This window comes from Leguminivora glycinivorella, chromosome 2 (genome assembly GCF_023078275.1).
Source record: "Leguminivora glycinivorella isolate SPB_JAAS2020 chromosome 2, LegGlyc_1.1, whole genome shotgun sequence".
NCBI lineage: Eukaryota > Metazoa > Arthropoda > Insecta > Lepidoptera > Tortricidae > Leguminivora > Leguminivora glycinivorella.
In genome coordinates, this window is record NC_062972.1 from 9,840,309 (window position 1) to 9,854,072 (window position 13,764).

General features: G+C 34.3%; 1 protein-coding gene across 2 annotated transcripts in view; it reads left to right on the top strand.

The window, feature by feature from the left end:
* Positions 1 to 13,331: 13,331 nt before the first annotated feature.
* The window catches only part of LOC125236427 (lachesin-like), a 148,897-nt gene continuing 148,464 nt past the window's right edge, over positions 13,332 to 13,764 (top strand). Inside the window, exon 1 of one of the 2 annotated variants that reach the window (XM_048143253.1) lies at positions 13,332 to 13,407. The gene's annotated coding sequence lies outside the window, so the exon portion shown is untranslated. The remainder of the gene's footprint in view (positions 13,408 to 13,764) is intronic. The other variant, XM_048143260.1, reaches the window with a different exon arrangement.

Below are 13,764 nucleotides of genomic sequence, written 5' to 3' on the forward strand. Positions count from 1 at the left end.
ATACAGACGAATTGATAACATAATCTAACATTTGAAAGTATTTATCACCAGAACCCCAAAGGAAGGCGGTTTTTTTTTTCTTAAAAATTATTTAAAGTCTGTCTTATATGATTAAGTACTGTCCAATTAACCGAAATAAAATATTACCATATTTTATTATGACTTAAAAACAGCAAAAAATATTTGTAAAATATACTTTTACGTAATCAGGCGAAAACAACACAGTCATCTTAATCTATAGATGATATGTGCATCAGGTCATTCTACTCGAAAACAATATTTTCTGACTTTTTAAGTATGAAGGCATAAAGTTCAATATGTCAATGATTGTTTTGACATGCAGTAAGGTTCGAATTCGATGACGTCACTACATCGCTGACAGCGTTTTCGGTGGCCAAAATAAATAAAAAATTACACACATTTAATCGAAAATACGTAGTCATCATACACTTGTTAATACCAACAATCTATAAATATTGTTTTTTTTTATGTCAAACTGTAACTGTAATAGTAGACTATTACAGTTACAGTAGATATTATAAGATGATAAGTTAATAATTACATTAAAAGCTGTCCCATGAGCCGTGACAAATGCCAGGGTAACGCAAGGAGGATGATGAATAAAAGGTCATTTTATCAGGTAAACAATTATAATGCTTTATAGAACGCTATACTTATTAGCAGGGATTGGGGATTGGGATGCTACATGGGGTGAATGACCTCAAACATTATGCTAGTATGGATATGCCGCGGGATTCCACGCTTTATGTGGTTAGAAAAAGGATAGTTTTTTATCATAATATTATGTACATATTTACCTTTATATTATCAATTTATTGCTATTAGGGGTCAATATTTTAAATGCGACATCAAATCATCTTTGTTATTACTGCTGAATTTATTTTTCTTAATTAATATACTAATTTAGTATAGGCCTCAAATTATAATAAAATATGCGTATAAAAAATCATTTTATTATCAATAAATAATTTAGTGCAAAATGAACACTATATTATTTTCTTAGTGACAAAGAAATTTGCCTTTTTTATTACATGTAAATAATGCCTAAATTTCTGTACTATTTCATTATTTTTATATAATCATGCCTATTTACCTAGGTATATCATAACCAACACTTGCTTATTCAATATCGTTATTTTATAAATATGTATTATTACCTACACGGGAATTGCGTTTATTTTTCGACCAGTTACTTGTAACCTCATTGTTTATGAGCTACGGTAGTAGTATACCATCAGGCGATCCGTCTGATCATTTGTCTACTATGACATAAGAAAAATTATCACGGGCCGGACGGCATATCCATATCACTGTTTCTACTTGATATCCCGCGGTGTGGCATCCAAATCCCCGATCACTGCTTATTAGGTAATATGTTTATGTTTCAATAGAATACAATTACTTAGTTAAAACAGCTCAAAAAGTCCATAATATAACCAATAACATGAAAGAAGATGTGAAACTTCTGATTGCTCGTCTAGACGGTCACAAGTTGAAAATGTCTCATAAGATCGTTAAATGAAATTAAGCATTTATTGCAAAAGTTGTACAAGTCAGAACTTCGCCCTTAACTTGGGCCTATACAATAGCTACAGCCTTAAATACGTATTAAGTATTGTATCTATTATTAATGTCTCTATCTCGCAACATACATATACATTATAGGCTACATACTAGACTCATATCTAATTTGGCACAAGAAATGATTGTCTTCTGTAATATTTGACATAAGAAACCAATATTTATTGATTTTGGGTATTAAAAGTGTAAGATGACTACGTATTTTTAATTAAAAATGTGAGTAGCCACCGAAAACGAAGCAACTTCATGTCGAATCAATTACTGACATAATGCCCTTTATGTCTCGTAGTTAAATGTCAGAAATTGTTGTTTTCGTACTAAGTAAATTACTTCACTCACAGATAATCTATAGATGAAATGGATGATTTTTTTGCCTGATTACGTAAAAGTATAAGGTACAGCGGGGCAAATCCGGACTGGGGAACAAATGTAACTAATCCATTTTTTCCATTATTACACTATTAAGTTGACTTCCACATGTATCCACTGAACACGCGTGCCATATATGTATAACCGATGGACACTCTAATAATGAACACATTGTAAAATATGGAAAAACAGATCAGTTGCATTTGCCCCCGCCCAAAGTCTTAATTGACCCGCTGTAGGTACCTCACTTTAAAAATATTTTTGGGGCTTTTAAGTCATACTAAAATTATAGTGATATTTTTTCCGTTAACACTTTCGAAACCGGGCTCTACGCGGCGCTACGGCATTTTCGCTACATACGGGTTTTTTCGGCTACGCTTTAATTGGAGCGAAAGTGTTAATTGGACAGTAATTAATAATATAAAATAAACTTTAAAAAAGGGTCAAGTAGCCTATTGTACAATCGCCGGCATAAATAAGTGATGATTTCTGTACCTTGTCGCTTTAATCGTTTGACATTTAAAATAAGACGTTACTGTGACAAGGTATAGAAATCATCACATATTTATGCCGGTGACTGTACCGATATACGTAAATGATCCATGTCTGATATTTTTCATCTAAAATTTGCTCTAACTAGGTAATCACCTATGGATCGGATATATGTCATAGTTAAAACATGTTAAACTTATTTAATACGTTTGTGTTCATTAGGATTTTAATCAAGCCATTATTCATATTTTTTTGGTTAATGTCAAACCCTAAATGTTTATGTAGCTCGGGGTTACACCGTGTGCCCCAGAATTAATAGAAAAGTTAAGTAAGAATCATAGTCTTAACACACCTTAGATCTCTAACCAAAAACTATTATGAATGTGTTATTAAGAAACCAAGCCAAGCCACAGTTTAAGCGAGTACAAAGGTGATTGCAGCTATTTACTTTCATTGATTTAACATCGAACATTGTTTTGTTTAAAACAAGTTGTTGAGACAAGGGGAGGCGCGTGTCGGATCAAGCGAGCCCGCCCGGGGCACCACAAATCATGGCGCAAAAACCTGTTGTAGTATCCGTGATCTCCCAATACTCAAGATAGGGGATACAAATTGACTTCGACCTTAAACGGCAATATTTCAGCGGTTTATTTATTGCCAATATATTTATTGACATGTTGAGGTGTTTTAATCTGAATATATTCTGAGTAAGTACTGTTTTTAGATGCGCTGTAGAGCGGACTGATTGTTTACGTGCGTATTTAGGTAAAAAACAAAAAAGACTAGGTATATTCAGATTCGATACTAATCTGACAAGACAATTTTAACCTTACTGATTTTGTTTCAAGGAAAAACAAACAGTGTAAAATAATACTCACACTGTACATACTTAAACAATTACCGTCAGTAACTTGAACAGGTATTACAAAGAGTTATTGTTACAAAACTTGTTTTAATAGTACATTACAGATACTTCCCAGCCCATTTTAAGGAACGTAAAGACAATATTTCATTGCATGTTTGAGAAAAATAAACTTTACAAACAAAGAAAAAACTACAGAGAGAGTTAATAGTTATTTGTTATACAAGGGGGCAAAGTTGTATTTTAACGCCGAGTGTGGAATTGAAAAACGAGCAAGTGAAAGGATTCTATAGTTGAACCACGAGCGAAGCGAGTGGTTCGAGAATAGAATCCTGAACTTGCGAGTTTTTTAACACACGAGAAGTAAAATACATTTGCACCCGAGTGTAACACAAAACTTTTCCCCTCACTATAGCGAGGAAACTACAACGCAAAAAATGCGTTTATCACTGCTTCCAGTAGTTCCACAGGTGGTAAATCATCTTTATTACTAGATTCACCTACTTTTATCAATTTTAAAGCAGTTAATTTGACTTTATTCAAGGTCAAATTACTTTACCCACTAGTGGATAAAATGCGTTTTTACCCGCTGGTATTAAAGGACAAAACACGTGTTTCCGAGCTAGTGAGGGGAAAAAATACTTTCGTTTTCTTTCAAGCAGTGCAAACATCTAACTTTTTAATTATAGGTAATATACTAATAGGTATGTAAGAGTTGCAGACATCTGCAACTGATTCAGTTGCAGTCTAAGACCTTTCTCAAAACTGAAAGTTACAAGTTACAAGCGGGAGTCTCTTTCCAACCTGTCATATTAGACATTGACAACCGCTTGTAAATTGTAACTTGTAGCTTCGAGAAATGGGCCCCTGATACTATAATAAATAATAAATAAGGTATGTTTAATTAAAATTAAATTTGGAACAGCTGAAGAGGTTGGGACGCGGCCTGTTGATATTCGTGAGTGTGAAATCCGTGTTCAGCTCAGCGGGGGTCAGCGGCAACCAAGCTATTTATTAGGGTGGATCAAAAAAACACTTTTTTGGAATTAGCAAACCTAATAGTTATCAATCAATGACCCTTAGTCTATTCATGAAGCCTTTGTGCAAAATTTCAGCTTTTTAGGGTTCCGTAGTCAACTAGGAACCCTTATAGTTTCGCCATGTCTGTCTGTCCGTCCGTCCGTCCGTCCGTCCGTCCGCGGATAATCTCAGTAACCGTAAGCACTAGAAAGCTGAAATTTGGTACCAATATGTATATCAATCACGCCAACAAAGTGCAAAAATAAAAAATGGAAAAAAATGTTTTATTAGGGTACCCCCCCTACATGTAAATTGGGGGCTGATATTTTTTTTTATTCCAACCCTAACGTGTGATATATTGTTGGATAGGTATTTAAAAATGAATAAGGGTTTACTAACATCGTTTTCTGATAATATTAATATTTTCGGAAATAATCGCTCCTAAAGGAAAAAAAAGTGCGTCCCCCCCCTCTAACTTTTGAACCATATGTTTAAAAAATATGAAAAAAATCACAAAAATAGAACTTTATAAAGACTTTCTAGGAAAATTGTTTTGAACTAGATAGGTTCAGTAGTTTTTGAGAAAAATACGAAAAACTACGGAACCCTACACTGAGCGTGGCCCGACACGCTCTTGGCCGGTTTTTTTTAATCAACATCTTATCAATAATTTTATCAATAATGTATACTGAACATAATAGTGCCGAAAGTTTTTTTTATCTGAAAGTTGAATTTTCAGGTTTGTATGAGATTCTCAAAATTTCAAACCTAATGCGGGGGCTGAAGATGTTGATTAAAAAAGCTGAAATTTTGCACAAAGGCTTCATAGACTAAGGGTCATTGATTGATAACTATTAGGTTTGCTAATTCCAAAAAAGTGTTTTTTTGATCCACCCTACTATTTATGTGATGGGTAAGTTAATACTTGTACACACGGAACACGCCGACAATCTTGGATTAAGAAAAGCTAGTGCAAACCCGAAATGTAATACATGTGTAATTGTGTACTTCTATTGTTATATTTGAGATAAGCGTTGAGCAGTGTTAAGAAATGCTTCTATTATTTAAAGTAAGGACGCAAATGTTTACAACAAATAAAGCTGCTTACACGAGAGACGTTACGACGGCAGCTTAAACGTTTTATCTCGGGATTAGTACACATCCCACCGATTCCCACCTAATTTACGTGACTTTCCGGTACATGATGAGACCTTTCAGAGGATCAGGTGCAAGGTTTTCGGTATTTTTACGAAGTACCTAATGATTTTTTGTTACTTCAACAAGCGCAGATACAACCATTACAAACTATAAAATATTTATGATAAGATGCCTGAAAAATAAAACATGCTTATTTGCTAAGCTGATGCCCTAAATTGTGGATGTAGCTACTGCACCTGTACATAGATGTAATGAGCGGAACTACTTGACGTTTTACTGTAATTTTTTGGAATACAGAGATTCACAGACTTTTGGATATCTCTACGTCCTGTATCTAAATAATCATCTGTAATTCATTTTCTCTTAGATATTATGGCTACATATTTTTTAAACTGAAGAACGGTTATTAGTTATGATTACCTTCACTAAAAATAAGTAAGTACTTATAGAAAGGAATAAGAACAACGCTCGACGACATGTTCCACTAAGAAACAGCCATAGAATTGAAAATAAACTGACTGACTTGTTTACTTTTTCGATTCCATTCTTTTGCTATTTAAGTTTTTAAATTTACACAGCTATTTCGACTTGTTTTAGAAATCGCGGCGCGAAAAAATTGCAGCGTGATGACTTTGCGTTTAAGTTTTTTGTTCGCATTGCAATTAGTGAAGAGTTTGCGTATCCTCCGCTTGGCGTCAGAGATTGATGACAATGGAAATTTTATACATCGTTAGTCAGGACCGCGTTAGGTGAGTCGCTGTTTTTTCAGTAATCCTATCTGTGTAGGTACACTTATTTGTCATGAAGCTGGCAAGGTTAACCCCGGTAAGCCATGCGCTCACATCAGTATTAACGGCTCCGCGCTGTTCATTTTGTAGTAACGTTGTTAACACGCGTTGGGATTTTGCTTAAAGTGATTGCGCCCCGGTTCAGCATAACACCGATCGGCAATTAATCGTCAGCTAATAACCAATAAATTCCGTCACCGCCACAATAAATAATGAAAATGGAAAGCAATTATTCAATTGCGTTTGCGAGACGGCAGCCAACAGAACCGGAAAAAATACCTATTGGAGTGCGCGCAACAATCAATTTTTATCCTGTGGATGGGTACCATTATTGGGCAGGATTGTGGACCCGAGCTCATTCGTTTGTGTTTATCAGCAGGGAAACCGATAACCCTCATTCCGCTTGGTGTGACGCAATGCAGAGATTAAAAGCTTATACTCGTAGTCCGCGGCTGTGGGTATGGAACCGGCTAGATCCATTATGAGCCTGCCCTAACGGGAACTTCGCGCTGCATGTCAATATCTAAATGGAATTTTCAACAATATAAACTTCTTAATCTTTATGTATACACAATGACGCACGGGTTATGTGTGTCTACATATGTATTAATTTTGTTACAATAACAACAAGGTCTCATATTCATATAAATTTTCGTACTTATTAAATGTCGTAATATATCTTAAACAGTCTGCCTGCAGATATCAGGTCGGAGGCCAATAGAAATATATTCAAAAGAAGACTATTTAAGTTTCTAATTGATACTTTGTAAGTGTTATTCTATTCTTAGTTATTAGCGAAGAGACTATGATCCCACAGTCAAACTGAGTAAACCGTTTTATGGAACACGTGTTACTGTATAAATGTACCTTTTTCTATAAATAAATAATGATAAATAATATATTGACGCTATAAAATGAAAGAGATAAAACTTTTATTCTTGTGTTGGGGATATTACCAGGTTGATGATGAAAACTATTACTTGTACCATCACATTTACTTTATTCACTTATAACAAACATATTAACAACCAATTTACAATAAATAATTCAAGACTTCTTCACTACTACTCGTCTGTACTCGAACTGGCCCCCGTCACTGCTTGTCCGCCATTTTTATAACATTCCAACATGGCGGAAACCCAGTGACTACTATTAGTCAATTGATATTCTTTAATACTTTCATCATAAATGACAGTAAGATAAATCAAAATAAGGCATTAATAAATAATTACTCTAACAGCTCGGCCATCCTGTTCGAGGCGAGACCCTTCGCCAAAACTTAATGTGAAATAATTCAAAAGAAAGACAATATCAGTTTATACAAGAAAAAGATTATAAAAGTGTAGTATAATATGCATTGGAAATAATTCTTAAACAATAGAAACACAAAACATCACTTCACTTCATACCGATACCTTTACCCCATAATTACGATATCCTATAAAATGGATTTTTAAATATTTCCATAAATCTTATCAAGAAATATAGGCCCGTGAAAAATAAATATATGAATAACATTAACTTCGATACAATTAAATTAATTACATCTAATTAAATTCATTACATCCAATTGAATTCATTACATCTAATTAAATTATGATAATTAAATTAATTTCACAAGTTATAAACATATTTAAGTAAACAATGCAACACTTCACTTCACACTTCACTCGCGAAACAAGCAAAAAGAACACATTTACACGGTTTTATGACATCACCACCTCATCACACGATTGAATGAAATTCCCGTGCCGCCACGGGCTTTGGCAACATGATGTACCCGTCCGCTGCAACAGCATCATGGGCCACCCAAGCTCTGTCAGCCTGGATAGTGCTGCCGATGCTGCTCATCACGGACGCCGGACATTGCGCCGCCAGACGCAAGCTCGCATACCATGCCAGCGTATGAGGACCCACGGTGGACGATCGAAACAGAGGTATCTTTACCCTGACCCTCTCACCTGGGCACTCCTGGGTCGGAAGTGAATCTACACCCCGACCCTCTCACCTGGGCACTCCTGGGTGGTAAACGAATACCAGACCCTGGCCCTTTCACCTGGACGCTCCTCGGTCCTTGATCTGAAACTTGCAACACTTTCTTTAGGAACATAATTTCGACTGTCTTCGAAATTATGGTAAAACGATTATGGTTCGGTAATCAATTCAATAAGTCATAATGTATCGATAGTCGTTATGATTAATTAAATTATTGTCATCGCCTATTAATATATCTACTGTTTATATATACTGAGTAATTATATTCAAGATTTTTCAGATGTATATATCATACACATTTACAGAATCTTTAAATACTCAAATGACCTGTCAATAAAATATCGCGCCTAGTTAATATTTACCATTTGTAACGTAAACATATTATATTACGTAACCATTTAAGACTAATCGCAAGTACACGACTACGGTGTAGGTCCTTATTATTATTTTTTTTATCCTGTTATTATTATTATTATTTTAGGTACTAGCTAAGATTGATGCAATAGTATGCCGAAATAGAAAAACTCTTTGTACATATACTATTTAGGTTACAGGTCAACAATAGCGACACCCGTCAGACATTATATACATAATCTCTTTTTTTTATAAATACCGTGTCGTATGAAAAACCAAATACGATATCCGACGTATCTTTATTCGCGCTGATTACAAGCCGCAAGTGGTAAGCAATTCATTTAATTATCAAAAGATCTATTCACACATAAAGCAAGTATATATTTTCTTTTCATGAAGAGCTATCGCGAATTTAAAGACAAAAGATTATTAATGTTTGCTCTCTAGATTTCAAATTGCACATTTTCAATTTATTTATTTTATCTATGAAAGGGAAACTAGTCGTTAGTAACGATTTTATTTTAAATCTAATAGGTCTCTTCATAACCGATACAAAGTTTAAGTACTTCACTTTTAATATTTTACGAGCTAAACCTGCTAGGTAATAAGTTTTATATGTTATCAATAAAGTCTCTTTTTTGTTACTTTATTCTTGATCACCTAAGACTATAAAACATGTAAAGAACTGGATACACGTATTACACGTAGCCAAAAGATAAATATGTAATTATTGCTGTACTGCTTTATCCAATCAAAAGTCGCAAATAATATACATTCTGATATTAAGGCACAGTCATTTATGTTGTACTTTTATATTCATGTTTCATGTATTTATAAAGGTTGAAATGAAAGTCTTTCACGTTCATCAACGTGCTTAAATGTTATGCACGTATATCCACGCGCTTTGAATCTCGCACGTTCATCCACGCGCTTTAAATCTCGCACGTTCATCCACGCGCTCTAAATCCCGCACGTCCATCCGCGTGCGTCAACCATTTATTCCACAAGATACGATTCATTGTGCAATACCCTGGCTCAAGTCATTATTTTATACTGGGGCCAAAATACTCGAGTTTACGCGTACATATGACTCTATGACCTACATATGACTGACTCTACATATGACTGACTCTACATATGACTGACTCTACATATGACTGACTCTACATATGACTGACTCTACATATGACTGACTCTACATATGACTGACTCTACATATGACTGACTCTACATATGACTGACTCTACATATGACTGACTCTACATATGACTGACTCTACATATGACTGACTCTACATATGACTGACTCTACATATGACTGACTCTACATATGACTGACTCTACATATGACTGACTCTACATATGACTGACTCTACATATGACTGACTCTACATATGACTGACTCTACATATGACTGACTCTACATATGACTGACTCTACATATGACTGACTCTACATATGACTCTACATATGACTACATATGACTCTACATATGACTCTACATATGACTCTACATATGACTCTACATATGACTCTACATATGACTCTACATATGACTACATGTGACCATCGCCCATGTCATGTCACATGCACCATAATATATAAGCATATCAAGATTGAATCGTTATTCTTAAGAAGTAAACAGATATTACTTTATTTACTAATAGTCTGAAACATGTCTTAATGATATTTATTCACACCATAGATGTAATTTTTCGATTTCCCATCGAATTATCACTCATGATCACCATGGTAAAATGCGAAGAATTTTGTTTTATACGTTACTTTGATTAAATAATTCTGCCATCACTGGCCATTATAAAATAGTATTCATAAATGTGGTAGCATACCGTCAACAATCAAAATGAGATCAATCAGTCCAATTCGTGAAATAAAACGTTGAAAAACAACACATTACAATTCGTTGAGTTTTAAAACTTTAAAACGCTAAACATTTTTATAACGAGTTATCATAAAATATCTGAAGATGATTAGAGATACAACTTACTCTCCATTATTCATACCAGGGATTGGCAACCTTATTATCAAAGTTGTTTATTTAAATTCAGTACTTAACAGAATTAAACTACCCACAATTGCACAACTTCAATTTTAACGGTTAATATAATATGTTAAATTCACTATTAAATATGTATTTGCAAATGAACAGGAATCGTTTTTGTTCAAAATCGTACTTAAAGCATTAAATATCAAAATTAAGAACTGCATTATAATTCTCAGTTTGAATTGAGATCAACTTTTCATAAGTATACATAATTTTTACCAATCTTGTGTTACCGGACACGAGGGATTAAATTATTGAAGTACTTTATGAGAACATATTTTACACAGCGTATTTCATTCAGCATGAATGTTTAATTGTTTATCTGATCTGTATAACTTGATAAGCTCGAATATGTATAATTATATTATAATAACAGAATACAACAGCAGGACAATTGCCTCGTTGGAATAAATTACACCACTTTTCGGAAACAACATAAAATGGCTTGTGTTTAACAACTCGAGGCATCGTTAAATAAAGCAGTCGTTTAATCAGAACTTTATTTCTATTGATAAAATACAAATTTACTTTACTCATAATTCCACGATTTCCTTATGCCAATTAATTTATGAAATTTTACTGTCACAAACTGAATGACGTATCATATGACGGCGCTTATTGTGTATCCAGAATATACTAGTCATATAGTTATCAGATTTATGTGTTTCAATAACTAATGGGCAATGTAATGTTACACACCTTTTGTAAAAAGATTTTTAGGTACAAAAGTAAGTCATCTTTTAAATAAAACAATAATGAGAGTTCATCAATTTATACTGCCATGAGGGTAGATTATCAAACCAGTTTCAGAACATGAAGTTTAATTTTAAGAAATAAATATAATACATGTCTCACTTACCAAAGCAATTTAAATGCACGTTTCGTTAAATAAATCCGTTACATTATTTTGACTAAAAAAAAAAAAAAAAAAACCTTACACTTGTGCGGCGTGGCAAAAATCTTATCGATTTTTGTTTCGTCCAACTTCTGAACTGTTGGGGATATTACCAGGTTGATGATGAAAACTATTACTTGTACCATCACATTTACTTTATTCACTTATAACAAACATATTAACAACCAATTTACAATAAATAATTCAAGACTTCTTCACTACTACTCGTCTGTACTCGAACTGGCCCCCGTCACTGCTTGTCCGCCATTTTTATAACATTCCAACATGGCGGAAACCCAGTGACTACTATTAGTCAATTGATATTCTTTAATACTTTCATCATAAATGACAGTAAGATAAATCAAAATAAGGCATTAATAAATAATTACTCTAACACTTGTAACTGTAGAAACTGATTGTTGAGAAGCGAGACTTTCTAATACTCGTGAATACATGTAGTTCATCAGGCTGTAAAGAGTTCACAATATTTAAGTTACATTTTTATTATATATTTGCCCTGACTTTTCAATCGCGGCATTAAGTTCTTGATCGCAGAAAAACTAATAAACTGCGCGTGCTTGTCACTTCGCCTACACAAAATACAAGACATTAGTTAGGTTACTAAAGCTAGTTTAGCTAGTAATTTTTCATCAACATTCATACTATCCACCACCACTTCAACACTTAAGCTGTTTATCAGTAACCTTTTTAAAATGAACTAAAAATTATAATTATTCCGCTTCATTACATATCAAGTAGGTAATTATTCTGCTGCGTATTATTCTAGTCCTGCCCGGCGGCTATAATACGATACTTAAACAAATAAAAGTTTTAGTTAATTAAGTTAATCATCCATTTAGTAAAACTACGAGTATATGACATATATTTAAAACGAACTGAGAAATGACCGTAACATTGTTTAGAAACTTTCATAGGTTAGTTACCTCATAGCTCACCTAATTTAATATTCTATTTGCATTAGTTCTAACGAATATGCCTGCCATAAGCATCTGAGTTCAAAGATATTTGTTATTCTTATTGTATTAAAAATGGAAGCGTAAATCTTGGCGCGGCCGGTTGATACACAGTGTTACAGACAGTTAATCCGCTGATGCGGGTCGGGCCTGACACCGGGCACAGCCTTTGTTCCTTCTGCCGTTAAATCGCCGCGTCATATGTGCGCTCCCTCCTGCCGTACACTGATTTATCCTATCGGACAATCTAATCAGTTTAGCTAAGTAATTTTTAAGGTAACTTATGTGAACTCCTAGGATAGGGATTTATGGCAATTGTTAGATACCACTTATCTTAATTGTTAATACACACACAAAATAAAAAACAATAATGTGCCATTATTAATAAAAAAATACTTTTAAATTCAGCTCCCTCCATTTCCACCTGCAAACCGCCTCTTTATATCGTATGTAAGCTGGATAAGTACTCTCCGCAATCACAGAATATAAATGAAATTGTACACAACATTAAGTTATTGACTGATTTATTTTATCAGGTTGACACACAAACACGTAATTTATTGGTATTGATAACGTCAGTGCTCGGGGTTGTGCATAATTAGTGAAATCTGCCGGCGGCCGATAGCGCGATTAAATATCCGCCTAGGCATTTCAGTTCTCACAAAGCGATAAATGAGAAAGCCAGGCGAGACCATTCAATTAATGCCGGTAAAATAATGACCGAAGAATATTTTAAGTAAAAAGAACTATGAAATGGAAAATGTGAATAGACGTCGCTAGTTAAAAAAGAATTAACTACAAAAGGGACATAAAAACTACGTTCCAGACATTTCGGTAAGTGCACGAACAATCTTTTAATTTAGTTAATTGCTAGTCACAGTGAAGAGGTTCAAGTTGTTCTTGAGAGATCACGAACGTCTTTATCCAATTTATTTAACGAGTAAGGCGCTCTCATTAGGGATCGTAGTGGACGGGCCGGGAGCGAGTATTGCCTGCCTCCTCGGTGCATCTCGGCTCAAACACGAGGGTCTGCTGGCTCCGGCCAGCCGCCCACTGCACCTACCTGGGGAAACCTGGCCATGTGCACTAGACAACTGTTATACAATTTGTGTTTACTTCGCGTCTTGGAGTAAAATGAAATTTTAATTGAATGTTGGAAAATAAATGCACTTTAAATTAAAAATAAGCAAA